At 44.1% G+C, this 19,087-nt stretch overlaps 1 protein-coding gene across 3 annotated transcripts in view; it reads left to right on the top strand.

Moving 5' to 3' along the window:
- FLOT1 (flotillin 1) overlaps positions 1-19,087 on the top strand; it is a 791,904-nt gene that overhangs the window by 516,390 nt on the left and 256,427 nt on the right. The window lies entirely within an intron of this gene.

Genomic DNA, 19,087 nt, shown 5'->3' with positions numbered 1-19,087 from the left:
GGAACATTTTAAGTGGGAAGGTCAGGACTTCTCTGATTCCAGGAAAAGGCTTAGGGAATTTTTGTTTTACCCCAGCATAGGCCTTTGGCTATACCTCCTGTTTTGGATGTGGTGGAAGATGTTTTACAGAGGCTTCTCTTAATCCTGATTCTTTGCCTCCTGCCCTGTTAAACCCGGATAGGTATTACAGGGTGCCTGAAGCTCATAAGTATCTTTTTAAGAGTCCTAGGGCAGACCCAGAAACTGTTAGTCAGGGACCTAAGGGTGTTAAGGCTTCTGTTGTCAAGAATCCGGTTCCTACAGATAGAGGCCAGGGCCTTGGATAGATGGGGAAAGAAAGTTTATACTTCTTCCACTCTAGCTATGAGGGCTTTGAATTGCCAGTTTCACATGTTGAAATACCAAAATTATCTCCTTTCTCAATTGAAGTCTAAGGTTGATGCTCTGGCGGAAGGTATTGATTGTAAAGAGTTACAAGATTTGGTACATGTTTCTGAACAGGTGGGTAAGCATTCTTTGCAATGTGGTTTTGATGCTGTACAGGCCCTCGTCTAGGGTGGCTGCCACTGGGTCAGTTCTTCGCAGGCACGCCTGGCTGAGGATCAGAATTTATCTGACCATGTTAAAACAAGGATTTTAGATGCTCCTTTACAATCTGATGTGTTGTTTGGTTCTCCTGTTGAGGCAGTTTTAAAGAAAATGGAAGACAAGGCTAAGTCTATGCAGACTGTTAAAAGATTTTTGCAGGTTCAGCCTCCAAAGTTTAGTAGAAATTGGCCTACTAAGGGGTGGGCGTATCCTTCTTATGATTCCCAGTCTGGGGTAGATCTAGACGGGCAGGGGCAGAGCTCAGGGCTCTTTCAGGCCTAGAACAGGGAGTTCTCCTGCACAGTCTTCTGGTGAGGGCAGGGGTCAGTCCTTTCGTAAACAGACCCAATGACCTACCTTTTCAGCTGCCAGAACCTTCTCTGTCTGGCAGCACCTTTGGGAGGAAGGTTGGCACTTTTTCAAAGAAAATTGGAGTTTAATTAATCAAGACAGATGGGTATTGGATATCATTTACCAAGGTTACAGGTTTTATTTCCATACCTTGCCTCCTTTCACAGGCATGCCAGACGTTCCTCCTCAACAAAGAATAGAGGCTCACAAGCAAATTTCTCTGTTACTCCAAATAGGGGCCATACAGCCGGTCCCTATGCCAGAAGTGGGCCTAGGATTTTATTCTCGCCTGTTCCTAGTACCAAAGAAAGGGAACACGTGGAGACCAATTTTGGACTTATCTCTCCTCAACACTTATCTGGACATTCCCAAGTTCAAAATGTTGACGTTACAGCAGCTTTTACCTCTGCTGGGCAAAGATCATTGGATGGTAACTTTGGATCTCAAGGAGGCTTATCTTCATGTTCCTATCAGACTGAGTTGCAGGAAGTATCTGCGTTTTCTAGCTGGGACTTCTCATTATCAGTTCTCTGCATTGCCCTTTGGCTTATCTACTGCGCCCAGAGTGTTCACGAAGGTTCTGGCTCCAGTGATAGCTTTCCCTCAGGTTAAAAGGAATACAGATCTATCCTTATTTGGACGATTGCCTGATTCTGGCTCAAGGAAGGGACGAGCTTCTTCATCATTTGGATTATGTGATAGCAGTGCTAAGATGCCTGGGAGGTATTCTGTGAGCGAAATAGTCCAGTCTAGTACCCTCTCAGGACATGTGCTTTCTGGGTGTGAGACTGAATACAGCATCCCAGAGATGGCCTTTTTTGAACCTGGACAAACAAAAGAATCTTTCCCTTTACTTTCATCAGTTGTCTCATCAGTCCAGGCTGACTGCAAGGACAGTCCTTCAAGCCTTAGGGTTCATGGCATCTTGTATTCTGGTGCTTCCTAAATGCCAAACTGCATATGAGGAAGCTACAATGGTATCTCAAAATGTATGGACACAGCACTGCCAGGATTTGGACACTGTCATTCAAATAATACCTTGCATTCAAAAAAGGAATTGTTGTGGTGGGCTCCAGGAATGTCACCTAAACAAAGGGACTCTCTGTGACCCGGCCAGAGGCGAGTCAGATTCTAACGACAGATGCCTCAGACAAAGCTTGGGAGCTCATCTGAATGGAAAGTGGATACAAGACAAGTGGCCTGCCAGACTACAACATCTACATATCAACTTGAAAGAGATGTTAGCTTGGTTGGTTGCATTAATAGCTTTCAAGATTTACTTCTTCCAGGGCAGGTGTTGATTCTAACAGACAACACAACTGTCATGTGGTACATCAACAAGCAAGGCGGGGACACATTCTTATCCTCTATGCAGGCAAGCAATGATTTTGTGGGAGACTGCTCTCAGTTTACAGCTAAATCTTCAGGCAAGGTTTTCTGCGGGCACAGAACTCCTTAGCAGATGTGTTGAGCAGACCAAATTATATATGGATCCCCACAGGTGGAAATTGGATCCTCATGTATTTCGAAATTGACAGTGTCATGGGGAACTCAGACATAGATCTGTTCACTTCTCCACTAAACCACCAGCTGCCAAGAAGTTTTGCACAAAAAGTTTCATCCCACAGCTTGGAAAGTGGATGCTACTTTCCTTCCAATTGGAGCAATCTTCATGTGTATGCCTTTCCGCCTCTGCACCTCTCCCTCCCCAAAGGTACTACTAAAGGCCAGACAAGACAAGCCAAGGATGATTTTGATAGCTCCAGATTGGCCTCTCGAGCAGCATTGGTACCCATTACTGAGAAGCCTGAGTGCAGGAAGCCTCCATGGCCTTTGCCTTCGATTCCACACCTGTTGTCTCAGGAGGGACAGTCATTTTGCTCAATGTCAGAAGCTTCACTCTCTGCACCTAACAGCCTGGCATATTCTGTTTTACGAACCATAGTGGGCCTCCACTTCCACAGCAAGTTTTGAATGTTATTTTTTGGAAGCTAGAAGGCCTAGTACAAAGAAAATGGTATGCATGAATAAATGGAAGAGATTTTTATTTTGGAGTGCAGCAAAGGATTTTGATGTTTCTGAGCCTAATTTAAGTGTGGCTCTTCAATATCTTACTGAGTTACTGGACAAGGTTTGTCCGCTACTCTTCTCTTCTATTAATGGAGTTCATGCTGCAGCAATTTTCGGACTCCCACTATGATTGTGACCCACCATTGTTTTCTCATCCTTTGTTCAAGCAATTTATGCGGAAAGATTAAGACCCCAAAAGGTCCTCTCTGCTGGATTTATTTGTGGAGAACTCTTCTCCTTGAGCCTTGGCACTCTGATTGAAGTTTTATCAGGCTGGTGAGTTTTTCTATAATTCGAGTGGGGAATGGTGTCAAAAGCCTTATGGTAGGTCAGGGTAGGCTGTGTGAACTGCCTTCCCTTATCTATGGCCTTGGTGACTGTCTCAAAGAAGTCAACCAGGTTTAGTAGAGCATGATCTGCCCTTAACAAAGCCGAACTGGGTCGGGTCAAATGTTTGAAGGTTCCCAATGTCTTTGTTAATGAGTTCCATGATGATGCGCTCCATAGCCTTGCATACCAGGCTAGTCAGGCTTATGGGCGATAGTTACCATGGTCAGTTGTGGCCCCTCCTTTGTGGAGCGGAATAACCGTTGCTGTGTGCCATTCTATGGGCATGTAGCCTGTGGAGAGGCTGAGGTTGAACAGTGCGTTTAGGTGGGGGTTAGATTGCGCTCTGTAGTTAGGTGCAAGACGCAGCCTGGGACACCATCTGGCCCCATTGATGCTGTGCTTTTGGCTTTTGAAAGGGCTGTTTTCACCTAAAAGTGCCTGTGATTTCTGGGACACTACACTTTTCCGGCATTGTGGGCTCTTTTGGGGGGGGGGGGTGAAGTTTGCACTGAATCTGTCTGCCAGGATGTTGGCAATATCAGTGGGTTCAGTATATTTTGTGCTATTTTGCACTAGCTCAGAGCATATCGAGTTGCTACTTAGATTCTTGACATAGCTAAAGAAGGCTTTGTGGTTATCTTTCAAATCCTTGGCTATTTTTCTTTGAAGTTAGCCTTGGAGGATTTTATGAGGGACCTTAGTTTCTTACTGATACTGATCAGGGATGTCTTTCCTTCTTGGGATTTGCTTTTTTCTGAACTAGTTTCCTCCTCCTATTATATAGCCTGTTTATGGCAGGGGTCCACCAGACTGGTTTCCTTCTCTTAGGGAGTGAGTCTTGGTTTTGCTAGGGATGGCACGATCCATGCATCCTTGTAGGTGCTCATAGAGTGCATTTGTAAAGGTTCCTGCATCTTGGACACTCTTATCCTTTAGCGTGGGGGCTGTGAAACTTACTACCTCAGTCTTAAGTAAGGTGAAGTTTGCTATAGAAAAGTTTTTCACTGTGGTTTCCTTGGTTGGAGGTGGTGGTATGGTGTGGTGTGGACATTGAGTGATTAGTTTATGGTCTGATCTAACCAGTGATGGGTTGACTTCCGGTGTGGAACACCTGTCGCCCATGTTGGTGATGAGCAGGTCCAATATGTTTTCACCTCTGGTAGGGGAGTTTACCAGCTGATCCAGGGCATTTGAGTTGATAAATTCCAGGAAGCACTGGACCTGGGAGTTTGTACTTGAGTAGTTTTCCCAGTTAACGGTAGGGTAATTGAAATCGCCCAATATCAGGGTGTTCGGTAGGACCTTCATGTTTTCCAGTGTCTCCAGAAAGGCGGAGTGGTGGTCCTGGGTCATGGAGGGTAATCTGTAGCAGGCCACAATTTGCAGTGCAGATTTGCCTGATATTAGTTGCACATGGATGATCTCGGAGGTATTATGCTGCACCACTAACCTGGAGGTGAAAAACAAGAAAAACAAACTCAGGAAAAATGCCAGCGTCCACCAACAAGTATTTAATAAAATCAATGTCCTTTAAAAACCAATGTTGTGATGAAACAAGCTGAAGGGTCTGAAGACGTCTGTTTATATTAACAGACAAAAAGCTCTTTACATTTGGATTTGTTGATTCTTGTTCTTTGGCTTATTTTGGACTTTGTTTCATCACAACATTGGTTTTTAAAGGACATTGATTTTATTAAATACTTGTTTGTGGATGTTGGCATTTTTCCTGAGCCGTTTTTCTTGTTTTTCACATCAGTTTTTTGTTCTTGGTGGTTGACTAACCTGCTGGTGTAGGTATCCTTGATGAATATGGATACACCCTCTCCTTTTGTGTTTCGGTCCACATTCTGTGGCCAAATTGCGTGGTGTGAGTTGTAGCCCGGTAGTGCTGGGGTGCTCTGTGGAGCCTTGAACCAGGTTTCAGTTACTGCACAGATGTCGACGTTCTCTATACTGAAGAGTGCTTCGAGCGCGTGCATTTTGAGATTTAAACTCCTGGCGTTGAGTAGCATAACATATTTATATAACTTGTTGTGTCCTGTGTTGTACACTTTATATTTTAGCTTACCAGTTGTGGTTAGTCTGTCTTCTTATTTGCTATACTCATCAAACCCAGGGAGTATGCAAATAAAAATCCTCATGAGCACACATTGATGCAGAGACCTGGTCTTAACTTGCAGTTTCAAATATATTGTATTGTTCCATTTTATAATTCTTTAAAGTCATACGTGTGGAAATGATTAAATTAATTTGTAAATGAGGAGCTTCATTGTAGGGTTTGTATGTGGCCGCGGTGGTGCAGTAGTTAGCATTGTCGCCTCACAGCAAGCGGTTCTCCTGTTCGATTCTCGTCTGGAGCGCCTTTTGTGTGGAGTCTGCATGTCCTCTCTGCGGTCAAGTGATGTTTAAAGACATGCAGGTAGGTGCGTGCGGGAATGGATGTGCCTTCTTTGAAGGATGGGCTTCGGGCTGGCAACTCGGCGCCGTAAAAATCTACTTCCAATCATTAGCGGACTGGAGTTCCGCTGTGGCGATCCCCAACAGGGAAAAGCCGAAAGATTAAGAATTGTAGGCTTTGTATACACACTTAGTGTAGAGAAAACAATCCTTTGGTTTGGTGACACACTGAAACCTTTTAGATGTTCATCTTGCATACAGCTGCAGTCATAACAGATGGGTTATCCTGCCGTCAGGCGGGTCCTCGTCAGCGAATTCCAAAGTCTAGGTCCGGCCGGTTGTCGCCGCTTCTTCCCTGACGCCAGTGGCAGGGGTATAAAAGAGGCAGACGCCATTTTCTTCAGTCTTTCTTGTCCGCGGTGCCCGAAGCAGAAGCAGTTCGCAAGTGCGGTCGGCCAGCTCCTGAGGTTTCACGAAAGTATTTCAGCCGAAGTCTTCTTGAAAGCTAAGTACCCCGTTGGGGAAACTTTTCTTGCCCCAGACCGATGTCAAAGTTAATAATTGCATTTCTTGTGGGAAGCAAATAAGGATTTCCACTCTTTCTGTATACCTTGCTTAGGACCAGACCACGCGCCCTCGGCCTGCCGTTTTGTGCTAGATTCAACAAACGCACTATTAAGCGTCGAGGCGGAGTTAAGCCTTCACTTTTGGCAAAAAGTTTAATTATATTATGTCGTCGGATACTCCGACTCCCGTTTTGAGCAAAAAAACGGAAAGATAAGGACCGACATACGAGGTCCGCACCACCTACTGAAACCACGCTAAGGCCGACTACCGGTTCTCCGGTATTCAGCGAGGCGCCTACGCAGCCCCTGAGTACCGATGACAATGCATTACCGGTGTCTTCAGTACCCGAGGTCGCAGGCCCCTCTGCCCCCATTCCTACTACAGATGCCGACGCCACTCCAGGCGGGGAAACTCAGAATTTAGACAGGCCTGCTATTTCTCAAGGGATCTTCAGGCCTTCATCCTTCTCTGTTAAAGCCTTCACTAAATCTAAAACAGCCATGAAAACCAAAAAACAGGTTCCTCAGACACCCTCTCAAGGCACCATGCCTAAAAAACAGATGCTTAAAATGGCTGAGGATTTGATTACTCTTATCAGGGGTTCTCAACCCCCCTCTGACAAAAGGCCCAGATTAGAGGAAGACTACCCTTCCTCAGATCAAGCTTCTATTACCTCAGAACCAGGATTATGCCTATTCTCCATTCGAAGACTCTGATGCAGAGGAGTCTATTCCCTCGGTCTCCCCCCCTGAGGACTTCTCTTTTGGGGAAACCCTGCATACATTGAGGGAACACTTTCACTGGGAAGGCCAAGATTACTCAGATTCCAAGAAAAGGCTCAGGGAATTTCTTCTGCTCCCCCAGCATAGGCCTCTGGCTATCCCTCCTGTTTTAGATATATTGGATGATGTGTACACAGAAGCCAGCCTTAATCCTGATTCTTTGCCTCCAGCTCCTGTTAAACCAGACAGGTATTACCGGGTTCCTGATTCTCACCAGTTCCTATATAAAAGCCATACTGCTGACCCAGAAACTATTTCACAGGGTCCCAAGGAATTAAGGCCTCTACTGCTAAAACCCATTACCTTCAGAGAGAGATTCCAGAGCTTTAGAAAGGTGGAGGAAAAGGTGTACACCTCGCCACTTTAACCATGAGGGCATTAAACTGTCAGTTCCATATGTTAAAGTATCAACAGTTTTGATCTCAGCTGAAAAGCAAATGACACAACCAGAACAACCAGATTTAAAAGAGTTGCAGGATTTGTTGCATGGTGCAGAGCAAGTGGGTAAACATACCTTGCAGTGTGGTTTTGATGCTTTAGAGGCCTCATGTAGTGCTGCTGTTACGGGTCTGTTACGTAGGCATGCTTGGCCCAAAGAGCAAACCTTACCAGATCATGTCAAAGCTAAATTATTAGATGCACCTCTTCAAAAAGATGAATTGTTTGGTGTTAAAGCTGAGGAAGTGCTAAAGAAAATGGAGGAAAAGCGAAATCAATGCAAACAGTGAAAGATTTCGCAGGTTCAACCTCCACGTTTCAGCAGAAACTGGCCTTCAAAAATTGGTCCTTTCCAGCCACGGACAGACCTCAAAGGGCAGATACAGGCGCCCAAAGGGTAGAGGGCAACCTCAAGGATCTTTTCAGAGCCAGACGGTGGCAAGCACCAACCCCAAGAGGTGGAGAAGATAGATCACAGTCTTTCAGAAAACAGACACAATGACTTCCCCCTACACCTGCCAAGCAAAGCTTTAATGGCAGCACCTTTGGTTGAAAACTGACATTATTCTCAAAAAATTGGCATATTGTTACAAAAGACAAATGGATTCTGGACATTATAGACAGAGGTTACAAGTTCCACTTTCACACCCTTCCAAAAATGAGAGGCATGCCAAACCTGCCACAAAATCAAAGGGCAGAGGCACAAAAACAAGTTTCAGCTCTCATGGACATGAAAGCAATTCAAGAGGTACCTGCAAAAGAACAAGGTCAAGGGTTTTATTCCAGACTACTCCTGGTACCAAGGAAAGACAAAGATTGGAGACTTATCTTAGACCTATTCATCCTAAACACTTTTCTACAGGTGCCAAAATTCAAGATGCTCACTTTACAGCAGCTTCTTCCCATGCTGGGCAAGGAGCCTTGGCTGGTAACATTGGACCTCAAGGAGGCATACCTGCATGTCCCTATCAGACAAGATTGCAGAAGATACCTCAGATTTCTTGCAGGTTCAACCCATTACCAATTCTCTGCATTGCCCTTTTGGCTTATTTTACTGCCCAGAGTGTTTACTTAAATGCCTGACATCTGTGTCGCTTCTGCAGACTACAAGGGATACAAATCTACCCATATCTGGACTGCCTGATCCAAGCGCGCAAGGACATACTACTGCAGCACCTGGCGTTTGTAATAAAACTGTTAAACTTCCTGGGATACACAGTCAACAAAAAGAAATCAAATCTAATACCCTCTCAACAAATAATTTTCCTGGGTGCCAGCTTGGATACAACCACCTAGATGGCTACCTCACGCCAGACAAGCGAGGCAACTTTTCAATACTTCAGAAAATGGCAACTTACACCAGGCTAACTGCAAGGAAAGTCCTGCAGGCTCTGGGATACATGGCATCTTGCATCCTACTAATCCCATGTGCAAAGCTGCATATGAGGAAACTTCAATGGTACCTAAAAAACGTATGGTCTCAACACAGCCACAGCTTGGAAGCAATTAATACCACTCATTCCATGCCTTCAAAAGGAATTTATGTGGTGGGCTCAAGCTTGCCAAAAGAAACACAGGTCTTCCTTTCTGTGTACCTCAAGCAACTCAAATCATCACAACAGACGCCTCAGACTAAGCCTGGGGAGCACACATGACAGGTCAGTGCATTCAGGGAAAATGGACACGAAAAGAGAAGCACCTTCACATCAACCAAAAGGAAATGCTAGCGTGCAAAAGGCTATTATGACCTTCAAAGACCTACTGCATCCAGACCAGCTATTGATAGACAGACAACACCACAGTGATGTGGTACATAAACAAACAGGAGGAACTCATTCATACCCCTGTGCAGGCAAGCCATGACCCTATGGAACACAGCACTGGGATTGCAAATTCAACTACAGGCACAATTCCTGCCAGGAAGGAAAACACACTGGCAGACAACCTAAGCAGAAATATGACAGATCCACACGAATGGAAGTTGCATCCTCAAGTTTTCACAAAGATAACTCAGGCATGGGACAGCCAGACATAGATCTCTTTTGCTACCCACAGAAATTGCCAGTTGAAAAATTTTGTTGAAGGACCTGTCATCCAGGCCTGGAAAGTGGACGCGCTTTCCTTCAATTCGCAACATTGACAGTCTATGCCTTCCCGCCTCTTCCTCTGCTGCCCAAAGTTCTACTAAAAGCCAGAGCAGAGAGGCAGAAAATGATTCTCATTGCTCTAGACTGGCCAAGACAACACTGGTATCACTCCTGAAGAGCCTGACACATTCCCCACCATGGATCCTACCTCTAGTCCCTCTTCTGTTGTCCCAGCACAACTACAAAACCCTTCACAGCCATCTCAAAACTCTAAATCTAGCTGCATGGAGAATTCTCTTGATTTCCCAACAGTTTCTCCTCTCCAAGGAGGTGCAGGATGTCATCCTGGAGGCCATAAGACCTTCTACTAGAAAGCCTACTCCGCAAAATGGAAATGATTTTGTGCCTGGAATCAAAAGAAGGGACAGAATCCTGGGTAATAAATATACCTCAAATTTTACAGTACCTAGCTTTGAGATGTTAAACAATGGACTTTCACTTCTCTCCTCCATCAAGATCCATGCTTCAGCCTATTTCAGCACGTAACACAACACAGATCCTCCTTTATTCTCCTCATCCTCTTAAGGGCAGTTCCTCAGAGGGGCAAAAGAATATAAAACCCCCTAGGAAACCACCAGTCCCTGCTTGGGACCTCAACCAGACATTGGAAAAGCTTGGACCCTTCCTCCCTCTCGAGCCAGCTTCTTCATCAGGAGTTACAAAGTACTTGGTCATAAAACAGCCTTTCTTCTGGCTTATCACCTCCATAGCTCAAAGAGGGTACTTCAGAGCTACAGGCCTCATGGCTGCAATGCAACCGTTGTCATTTTTCATCAGCCTACCTGACAGAGTTGCCGCACGAACCAACCCTACCTTTTGGCCTGCTGTAGAGGTATCCAGTGCAGCTTTGAATCAGACTATCCACTTACCTACCTTTTACCCTAATTCACAAAACAAAGGGAAAGACTACTACACATTCCTTGGGATATTCACAGACAACTTCGTTGTTATTTCCAGATAGGACAAAAGCCATTCAGGAAATCTGAGTAAACTCTTGTGTCCTATGCTGCAGGTGCTCAAGGAAAGGCTATTTCCAAACAGACAATTTCAAAATGGATAGCCCACTGCATACTCGCTTTTGTTACTATTTCATGGAAAATCTGAAATGCCTGCATCAGATCCCACTCCACCAGGAGCCACCAGCTACCTCTCTGCAGCCTTCCACCTCAGGGGGTCCCTACCAAGGACATTTTGGAAGCAGCCACCTGGAGTTAATTGCACACTTTCTCCAAGCACTATCACCTCCCACTATACTCTAAATCTAGAGCTGGGCTTCTAGCCACAGCAGTCCTGCAGGCATCCTAGCCCCTCCTAGCTCCAGCACTTAGTGCCTACCATCCTTACCGGCTTTTGGGATTCTTCCCTATCTGTTATGACTGCAAAGCTGTATGCACGTACGTGTGAATATAGTACAGTTTTGTACCCACCACACCATGGTGCGCCCTGTAGATGTTCAAGTGCTCATACAGCTGCAGTCCAAGTTTTCCCTCCCTCCATCCTTTGCTTAGGGACAGGCCTTAAAGTGACAAACACCTTTCATATAACACTTTTGGGGTATTCTTTTATGGTGTATTTGCTTGGTAAACTACTGTTTTCTGATTCATCAACACTTACTTTACACTGCACATTATGTTTGCCTTCCTTCTGGGGGCACCTTGACAATCTGGGGCAAGAAAAACTGAAGAAAATGGCGCCGGCTGCCTCTTCTACCCCGGCGTCAGGGACCAGTTGATCGCCAGTGCAGCTAGCGACAACCGACGAGGACCTAGACTTTGGAATTCGCCTTTCCGACATCGACCGGGGACCCGCCTCTGACGGCAGGATAACCACATCTGTTGGTGACTGCAGCTGTACAAATGAGCACCTCCTAACAGTTTCTACATTTGCTGGTAGGTAAGGCAAAAGTCCGTACCTTTATGTAATAAATGAAGTACCAAAAATTTACTTATTTCATTTATTGATAAAAGCTTGTGTTTGGTGAACGAATCTTTTTGGATGTTGAGGGACCCTCAAAGAGCATTTTTGTCTTGGTAGGAGGTGCCAAGCAAGGGACCTGCTTGTCGTGCCGTGAACACTGGAAATAGAAGTGGGTATCAGTCGAAGCTAGACTTGAAGCTAATGTACTGGAGTTAGGCTGTAAGGCAAGAACAGACATGGCTGGCAATATGATATTACTGCATTTTTGAGCTCCTTGCAAAAAGAACCTATGAAGAGAAATGACTACCGATGTCAGGCTGGAGCAAACTTTCCTTTCGGTTCACAGTCCCTGCAGGAAGTCTGAAAATATGTACTGATTGTTGGAAAGCATCCTAGAGTAAATTTTGTCAACCCGAGGCTTTGGATGGAGGACTAGTGTTGAGCTGCTAAGTGGTATTTCATACAGGTTAAATATACAGGAAGTTACCTGCCTGACTGGTATTGGATAAAGAAAATGAGGCAAATAGAAATTATTTTTAAAAAAAAATCATTGCTCTTTTAATGGAAGATGTGCCTTTAGATTACTGAAATAAAGTAAAAGAATGTGGCTAGCCATGTGACCCCAAGTTGCTATATTTGCCATGCCCTGGTCCTAAATGTAAGGTCAATAATTTTTTTGTGATGTATTGACTAAATTGCTAAATCTTTCGCCTGTTTTAAAAACTCATTTAAATTAAAATTTTAGCCAGTGATTAATTTTACAATCTGTTGAAATTATGGCTTTTATTATCTTTTTAATATTATGACATTCAGCGTATGATAATCTTGTCCAAGTTTTCCTAACTTATTTACAGCTCTGGATTATTTGGTATTTGACTGTTTAGAATATGAGGATTTTTAGTCCCAGTGCTGTTGCTTACATTGAATTGTGGTGCCCAGATCGTTTTCATGTTGTTTCAATGAACATATAAGGAACTGCCAGCATCTTATAGGACTCTGTGTAAACACTTTTCTCACTTAGTTTACTGTCCAAATGGGTCTGCCTTGCTTGAACACAAGAGGTGTAGATATTTTAGTCTTGTGTCACAGGAATGGAAGGATTTCACATGTCATGTCTTTCATTCCAGACATGTTACCCATCTGGCCTTAGGTATGACCCATCCGAGTTCCTTTGTTCGTTTTGAGGAATGGTACTTCACGATGCCTGCAGTTAAAAAAAAAAAAAAAATAGTACAATTAAAACTTAGGGTAAAAATGGGAACCACTTCATAGGTGAAAGAGACGAATCACGGTGCTCTTTGTGTATGACTTACAATTCTTCTGTATTGCAGTATTCGATTCTTCCATAAAATGCATTTCAGTCCAGAATCCTGACATTAAATAAAAGAATGCAGTAAGTTTAACTTTCAGTTCGAAGTGTTGCACAGTTGTGTAACCAGTGAAAGTAAGGCTCAGTAGATGCACGCCTGCCAAGCATACATTTTCTTATTGATCTGGTTTTGTAACCTTCGGCAGCAGTGGTCTTTGTTTGTTTCATTTTTACACCCTTCCTGTCCTTCCCACCATCTTTCTTCTGGGTGAATTCAGGGACAGAATAAGATGTAGCAGCTGCATGATGTTTCTTGGAAGGAGAGACTAGAGTGACCCAAATCGCGTGGAGACAGAAGGGCCTCAGAGGGGCCATCATGGCATATGACATATGACTGTTGAGGTAAGTGGTTGTTTTGCATGCTGAGAGCTATAAAGCTAATAATGTTTTCATAACAGGGTTTCCCTTTAATTTCCCTCTTTGGGGTTTTTTTCCCCCCTTTGGAGGGACCCCCCCCCCCTTTCTTTGGGGAAACCCTGCATACATTGAGGGAACACTTTCACTGGGAAGGCCAAGATTACTCAGATTCCAAGAAAAGGCTCAGGGAATTTCTTCTGCTCCCCCAGCATAGGCCTCTGGCTATCCCTCCTGTTTTAGATATATTGGATGATGTGTACACAGAAGCCAGCCTTAATTCTGATTATTTGCCTCCAGCTCCTGTTAAACCAGACAGGTATTACCGGGTTCCTGATTCTCACCAGTTCCTATATAAAAGCCATACTGCTGACCCAGAAACTATTTCACAGGGTCCCAAGGGAATTAAGGCCTCTACTGCTAAAAACCCATTACCTTCAGAGAGAGATTCCAGAGCTTTAGAAAGGTGGAGGAAAAAGGTGTACACCTCGGCCACTTTAACCATGAGGGCATTAAACTGTCAGTTCCATATGTTAAAGTATCAACAGTTTTTGATCTCAGCTGAAAAGCAAAATGACACAACCAGAACAACCAGATTTAAAAGAGTTGCAGGATTTGTTGCATGGTGCAGAGCAAGTGGGTAAACATACCTTGCAGTGTGGTTTTGATGCTTTAGAGGCCTCATGTAGAGCTGCTGTTACGGGGTCTGTTATACGTAGGCATGCTTGGCTCAAAGAGCAAACCTTACCAGATCATGTCAAAGCTAAATTATTAGATGCACCTCTTCAAAAAGATGAATTGTTTGGTGTTAAAGCTGAGGAAGTGCTAAAGAAAATGGAGGAAAAAGCGAAATCAATGCAAACAGTGAAAGATTTCCTGCAGGTTCAGCCTCCACGTTTCAGCAGAAACTGGCCTTCAAAAAATTGGTCCTTTCCAGCCACGGACAGACCTCAAAGGAGCAGATACAGGCGTCCAAAGGGTAGAGGGCAACCTCAAGGATCTTTCAGAGCCAGACAGTGGCAAGCACCAACCCCAAGAGGTGGAGAAGATAGATCACAGTCTTTCAGAAAACAGACACAATGACTTCCCCCTACACCTGCCAAGCAAAGCTTTAATGGCAGCACCTTTGGGCGGAAAACTGACATTATTCTCAAAAAATTGGCATATTGTTACAAAAGACAAATGGATTCTGGACATTATAGACAGAGGTTACAAGTTCCACTTTCACACCCTTCCAAAAATGAGAGGCATGCCAAACCTGCCACAAAATCAAAGGGCAGAGGCACAAAAACAAGTTTCAGCTCTCATGGACATGAAAGCAATTCAAGAGGTACCTGCAAAAGAACAAGGTCAAGGGTTTTATTCCAGACTACTCCTGGTACCAAGGAAAGACAAAGATTGGAGACCTCTCTTAGACCTATCCATCCTAAACACTTTTCTACAGGTGCCAAAATTCAAGATGCTCACTTTACAGCAGCTTCTTCCCATGCTGGGCAAGGAGCCTTGGCTGGTAACATTGGACCTCAAGGAGGCATACCTGCATGTCCCTATCAGACAAGATTGCAGAAGATACCTCAGATTTCTTGCAGGTTCAACCCATTACCAATTCTCTGCATTGCCCTTTGGCTTATTTACTGCGCCCAGAGTGTTTACGAAATGCCTGACATCAGTAATCGCCTTCTGCAGACTACAAGGGATACAAATCTACCCATATCTGGACGACTGCCTGATCCAAGCGCACAGCAAGGACATACTACTGCAGCACCTGGCGTTTGTAATAAAACTGTTAAACTTCCTGGGATACACAGTCAACAAAAAGAAATCAAATCTAATACCCTCTCAACAAATAATTTTCCTGGGTGCCAGCTTGGATACAACCACCTAGATGGCCTACCTCACGCCAGACAAGCGAGGGCAACTTTTTCAATACTTCAGAAAAATGGCAACTTACACCAGGCTAACTGCAAGGAAAGTCCTGCAGGCTCTGGGATACATGGCATCTTGCATCCTACTAATCCCATGTGCAAAGCTGCATATGAGGAAACTTCAATGGTACCTAAAAAACGTATGGTCTCAACACAGCCACAGCTTGGAAGCAATTAATACCACTCATTCCATGCCTTCAAAAGGAATTTATGTGGTGGGCTCAAGCTTGCCAAAGAAACACAGGTCTTCCTTTCTGTGTACCTCAAGCAACTCAAATCATCACAACAGACGCCTCAGACTAAGCCTGGGGAGCACACATGACAGGTCAGTGCATTCAGGGAAAATGGACACGAAAAGAGAAGCACCTTCACATCAACCAAAAGGAAATGCTAGCCGTGCAAAAGGCTATTATGACCTTCAAAGACCTACTGCATCCAGACCAGCTATTGATAGACAGACAACACCACAGTGATGTGGTACATAAACAAACAGGGAGGAACTCATTCATACCCCCTGTGCAGGCAAGCCATGACCCTATGGAACACAGCACTGGGATTGCAAATTCAACTACAGGCACAATTCCTGCCAGGGAAGGAAAACACACTGGCAGACAACCTAAGCAGAAATATGACAGATCCACACGAATGGAAGTTGCATCCTCAAGTTTTCACAAAGATAACTCAGGCATGGGGACAGCCAGACATAGATCTCTTTGCTACCCACAGAAATTGCCAGTTGAAAAAATTTTGTTAAAGGACCTGTCATCCACAGGCCTGGAAAGTGGACGCGCTTTCCTTCAATTCGGCAACATTGACAGTCTATGCCTTCCCGCCTCTTCCTCTGCTGCCCAAAGTTCTACTAAAAGCCAGAGCAGAGAGGCCGAAAATGATTCTCATTGCTCCAGACTGGCCAAGACAACACTGGTATCCACTCCTGAAGAGCCTGACACATTCCCCCACCATGGATCCTACCTCTAGTCCCTCTTCTGTTGTCCCAGCACAACTACAAAACCCTTCACAGCCATCTCAAAACTCTAAATCTAGCTGCATGGAGAATTCCTTGATTTCCCAACAGTTTCTCCTCTCCAAGGAGGTGCAGGATGTCATCCTGGAGGCCAGAAGACCTTCTACTAGAAAAGCCTACTCCGCAAAATGGAAATGATTTTGTGCCTGGAATCAAAAGAAGGGACAGAATCCTTGGGTAATAAATATACCTCAAATTTTACAGTACCTAGCTGAGATGTTAAACAATGGACTTTCCTTCTCCTCCATCAAGATCCATGCTTCAGCCATTTCAGCACAATACAACACAGATCCTCCTTTATTCTCTCATCCTCTCTTAAGGCAGTTCCTCAGAGGGGCAAAGAATATAAAACCCCCAAGGAAACCACCAGTCCCTGCTTGGGACCTCAACTTCGTATTGGAAAAGCTGACCCTTCCTCCCTTCGAGCCAGCTTCTTCATCAGAGTTACAGTACTTGTCATGGAAAACAGCCTTTCTTCTGGCTATCACCTCAGCTCGCAGGGTTTCAGAGCTACAGGCCCTCATGGCTGTGCAACCATTCATCATTTTCCATCAGGACAGAGTTGCCTTACGAACCAACCCTACCTTTATGCCAAAGGTAGTATCCAGTGTAGCTTTGAATCAGACTATCCACTTACCTACCTTTTACCCTAATTCACAAAACAAAGGGGAAAGACTACTACATTCCTTGGACATTCACAGACAACTTCGTTATTATTTGGATAGGACAAAGCCATTCAGGAAATCTGAGCAACTCTTTGTGTCCTATGCTGCAGGTGTTCAAGGAAAGGCTATTTCCAAACAGACAATTTCAAAATGGATAGCCCACTGCATACGCTTTTGTTACTCATTTCATGGAAAATCTGTGCCTGCTTGCATCAGATCCCACTCCACCAGAGCCACAGCTACCTCTGCAGCCTTCCTCAGGGGGGTCCCTACCAAGGACATTTTGGAAGCAGCCACCTGGAGTTCATTGCACACTTTCTCCAAGCACTATCACCTTCCACTATACTCTAAATCTAGAGCGGTCTTTGCCACAGCAGTCCTGCAGGGCATCCTAGCCCCTCCTAGTTCCACTTAGTGCCTACCACCCTTACTTAGCTTTGGGATTCTTCCCATCTGTTATGACTGCAGCTGTATGCACGACGAACATAGTACAGTTTTGTACCTACCATAAATGTAGATGTTCAAGTGCTCATACAGCTGCAGTCCAAGTTTCCCTCCCTCCATCCTTTCTTAGGACAGGCCTTATGACAAACACCTTTCATATAACCTTTTTGGGGTATTCTTTTATGGTGTATTTGCTTGCAACTACTGTTTTCTGATTCATCAACATTGCATTTTTGCATAACATTATGTTTGCCTTCCTTCTGGGGGCACCTGACATCTGGGGCAAGAAAAACTGAAGAAAATGGCGTCGGCTGCCTCTTTTATACCCCTGCCGCACTGACGTCAGGGAAGAAGCAACGACAACCGACGCAGGACCTAGACTTTGGAATTCGGCCGACCGAGGACCCGCCTGACGGCAGGATAACCCATCTGTTATGACTGCAGCTGTATGAGCACTCGAACATCTACATTTATGGTAGGTACAAAACTGTACTTTATAATAAATGAGAAGTACCAAAAAATTACTTTCATTTATTGATAAAAGCTTGTGTTTGGTGAACAATCTTTGGATGTTGAGGACCTCAAAGATACATTTTTTTGTCTTTGGTAGGATAGCAAGCAAGGACCTGTTTGTCTGCAGTGAACACTGGGAAATAGGCGGGTATCAGTCAAGCAGACTTGAAGCACGTACTGGAGTTAGGCTGTAAGCAAGAACAGACATGGTGGCATGATATTACTGCATTTTTGAGCTCCTTGGTAAAAAGAACCTATGAAGAAAATGACTAGGTTGTTTGTGGGCTGGAGCAAAACCTTCCCCTTTCGGTCTATCTAGGAAGTCTGAAAATGTACTGATTGTTGGAGAAGATCCCAGAGTAATTGTCAGCCGAGGCTTGGATGGAGGACTAGTGTTGGGCTGCAAGTGAAGTATTTCATACAGTATACAGGGTTACCTGCCTGACTGGCATTTGATGAAGGAAAATGAGGCAAATAGAAATTATTTTAAAAAAAAAATCATTGCTCTTAATGGAAGATGTGCCCAAGTTACCTGAAATAAAGTAAAAGAATGTGGCTAGCTATTTAAGTTGCTATATTTGCCATGCCCTGTCCTAACAAGGTCAATAATTTTTTTTGTGATGTATTGACTTAGCTTGCTAAATTCCTTTGCCTGTTTTAAAACTCATTTAAATTAAAATTAGCCTTGACAGTTAATTTTACAATCTGTTGAGTAATTATTTTAATTATCTTTTAATATTATGACATTCAGAGGTATGATAATGTAGTCCGGGTTTTCTAACTTATTTACAGCTCTGGATTATTTGGTATTTGACTGTTTAGAATATGAGGATTTTTAGTCCCAGTGCTGTTGCTTGTTGAAGTTGTGGTACTTGAATGTTTTCATGTTGTTTCAATGAACATATGAATTGCCAGCATCTCTTATAGGACTCTGTGTAAACACTTTTTTCACTTAGTTTACTGTCCAAATGGTCTGGCCTTGTAGAACACAAGAGTGTAGATATTTAGTCTTTATGTCTGGGAATGGAAGGGATTTCATATGCATGTCTTTCATTCCAGATATTGTTTTCTCTGTATCTGACGCAGAGGTATGACCCATCCTGAGTTCCTTTATTCAGAATTTTGAGGAATGAGCCCTTTCGATACTGCAGTTAAAAAAAAAAAAATAGTACAATTAGAACTTGAATTAAAATGGGAGCCACTTCA

The sequence above is a fragment of the Protopterus annectens genome, chromosome 9.part0 (assembly GCF_019279795.1).
Source record: "Protopterus annectens isolate FY-2018-M chromosome 9.part0, PAN1.0, whole genome shotgun sequence".
Taxonomy (NCBI): domain Eukaryota; kingdom Metazoa; phylum Chordata; order Ceratodontiformes; family Protopteridae; genus Protopterus; species Protopterus annectens.
This window is presented reverse-complemented; position numbering and strand designations above follow the sequence as displayed.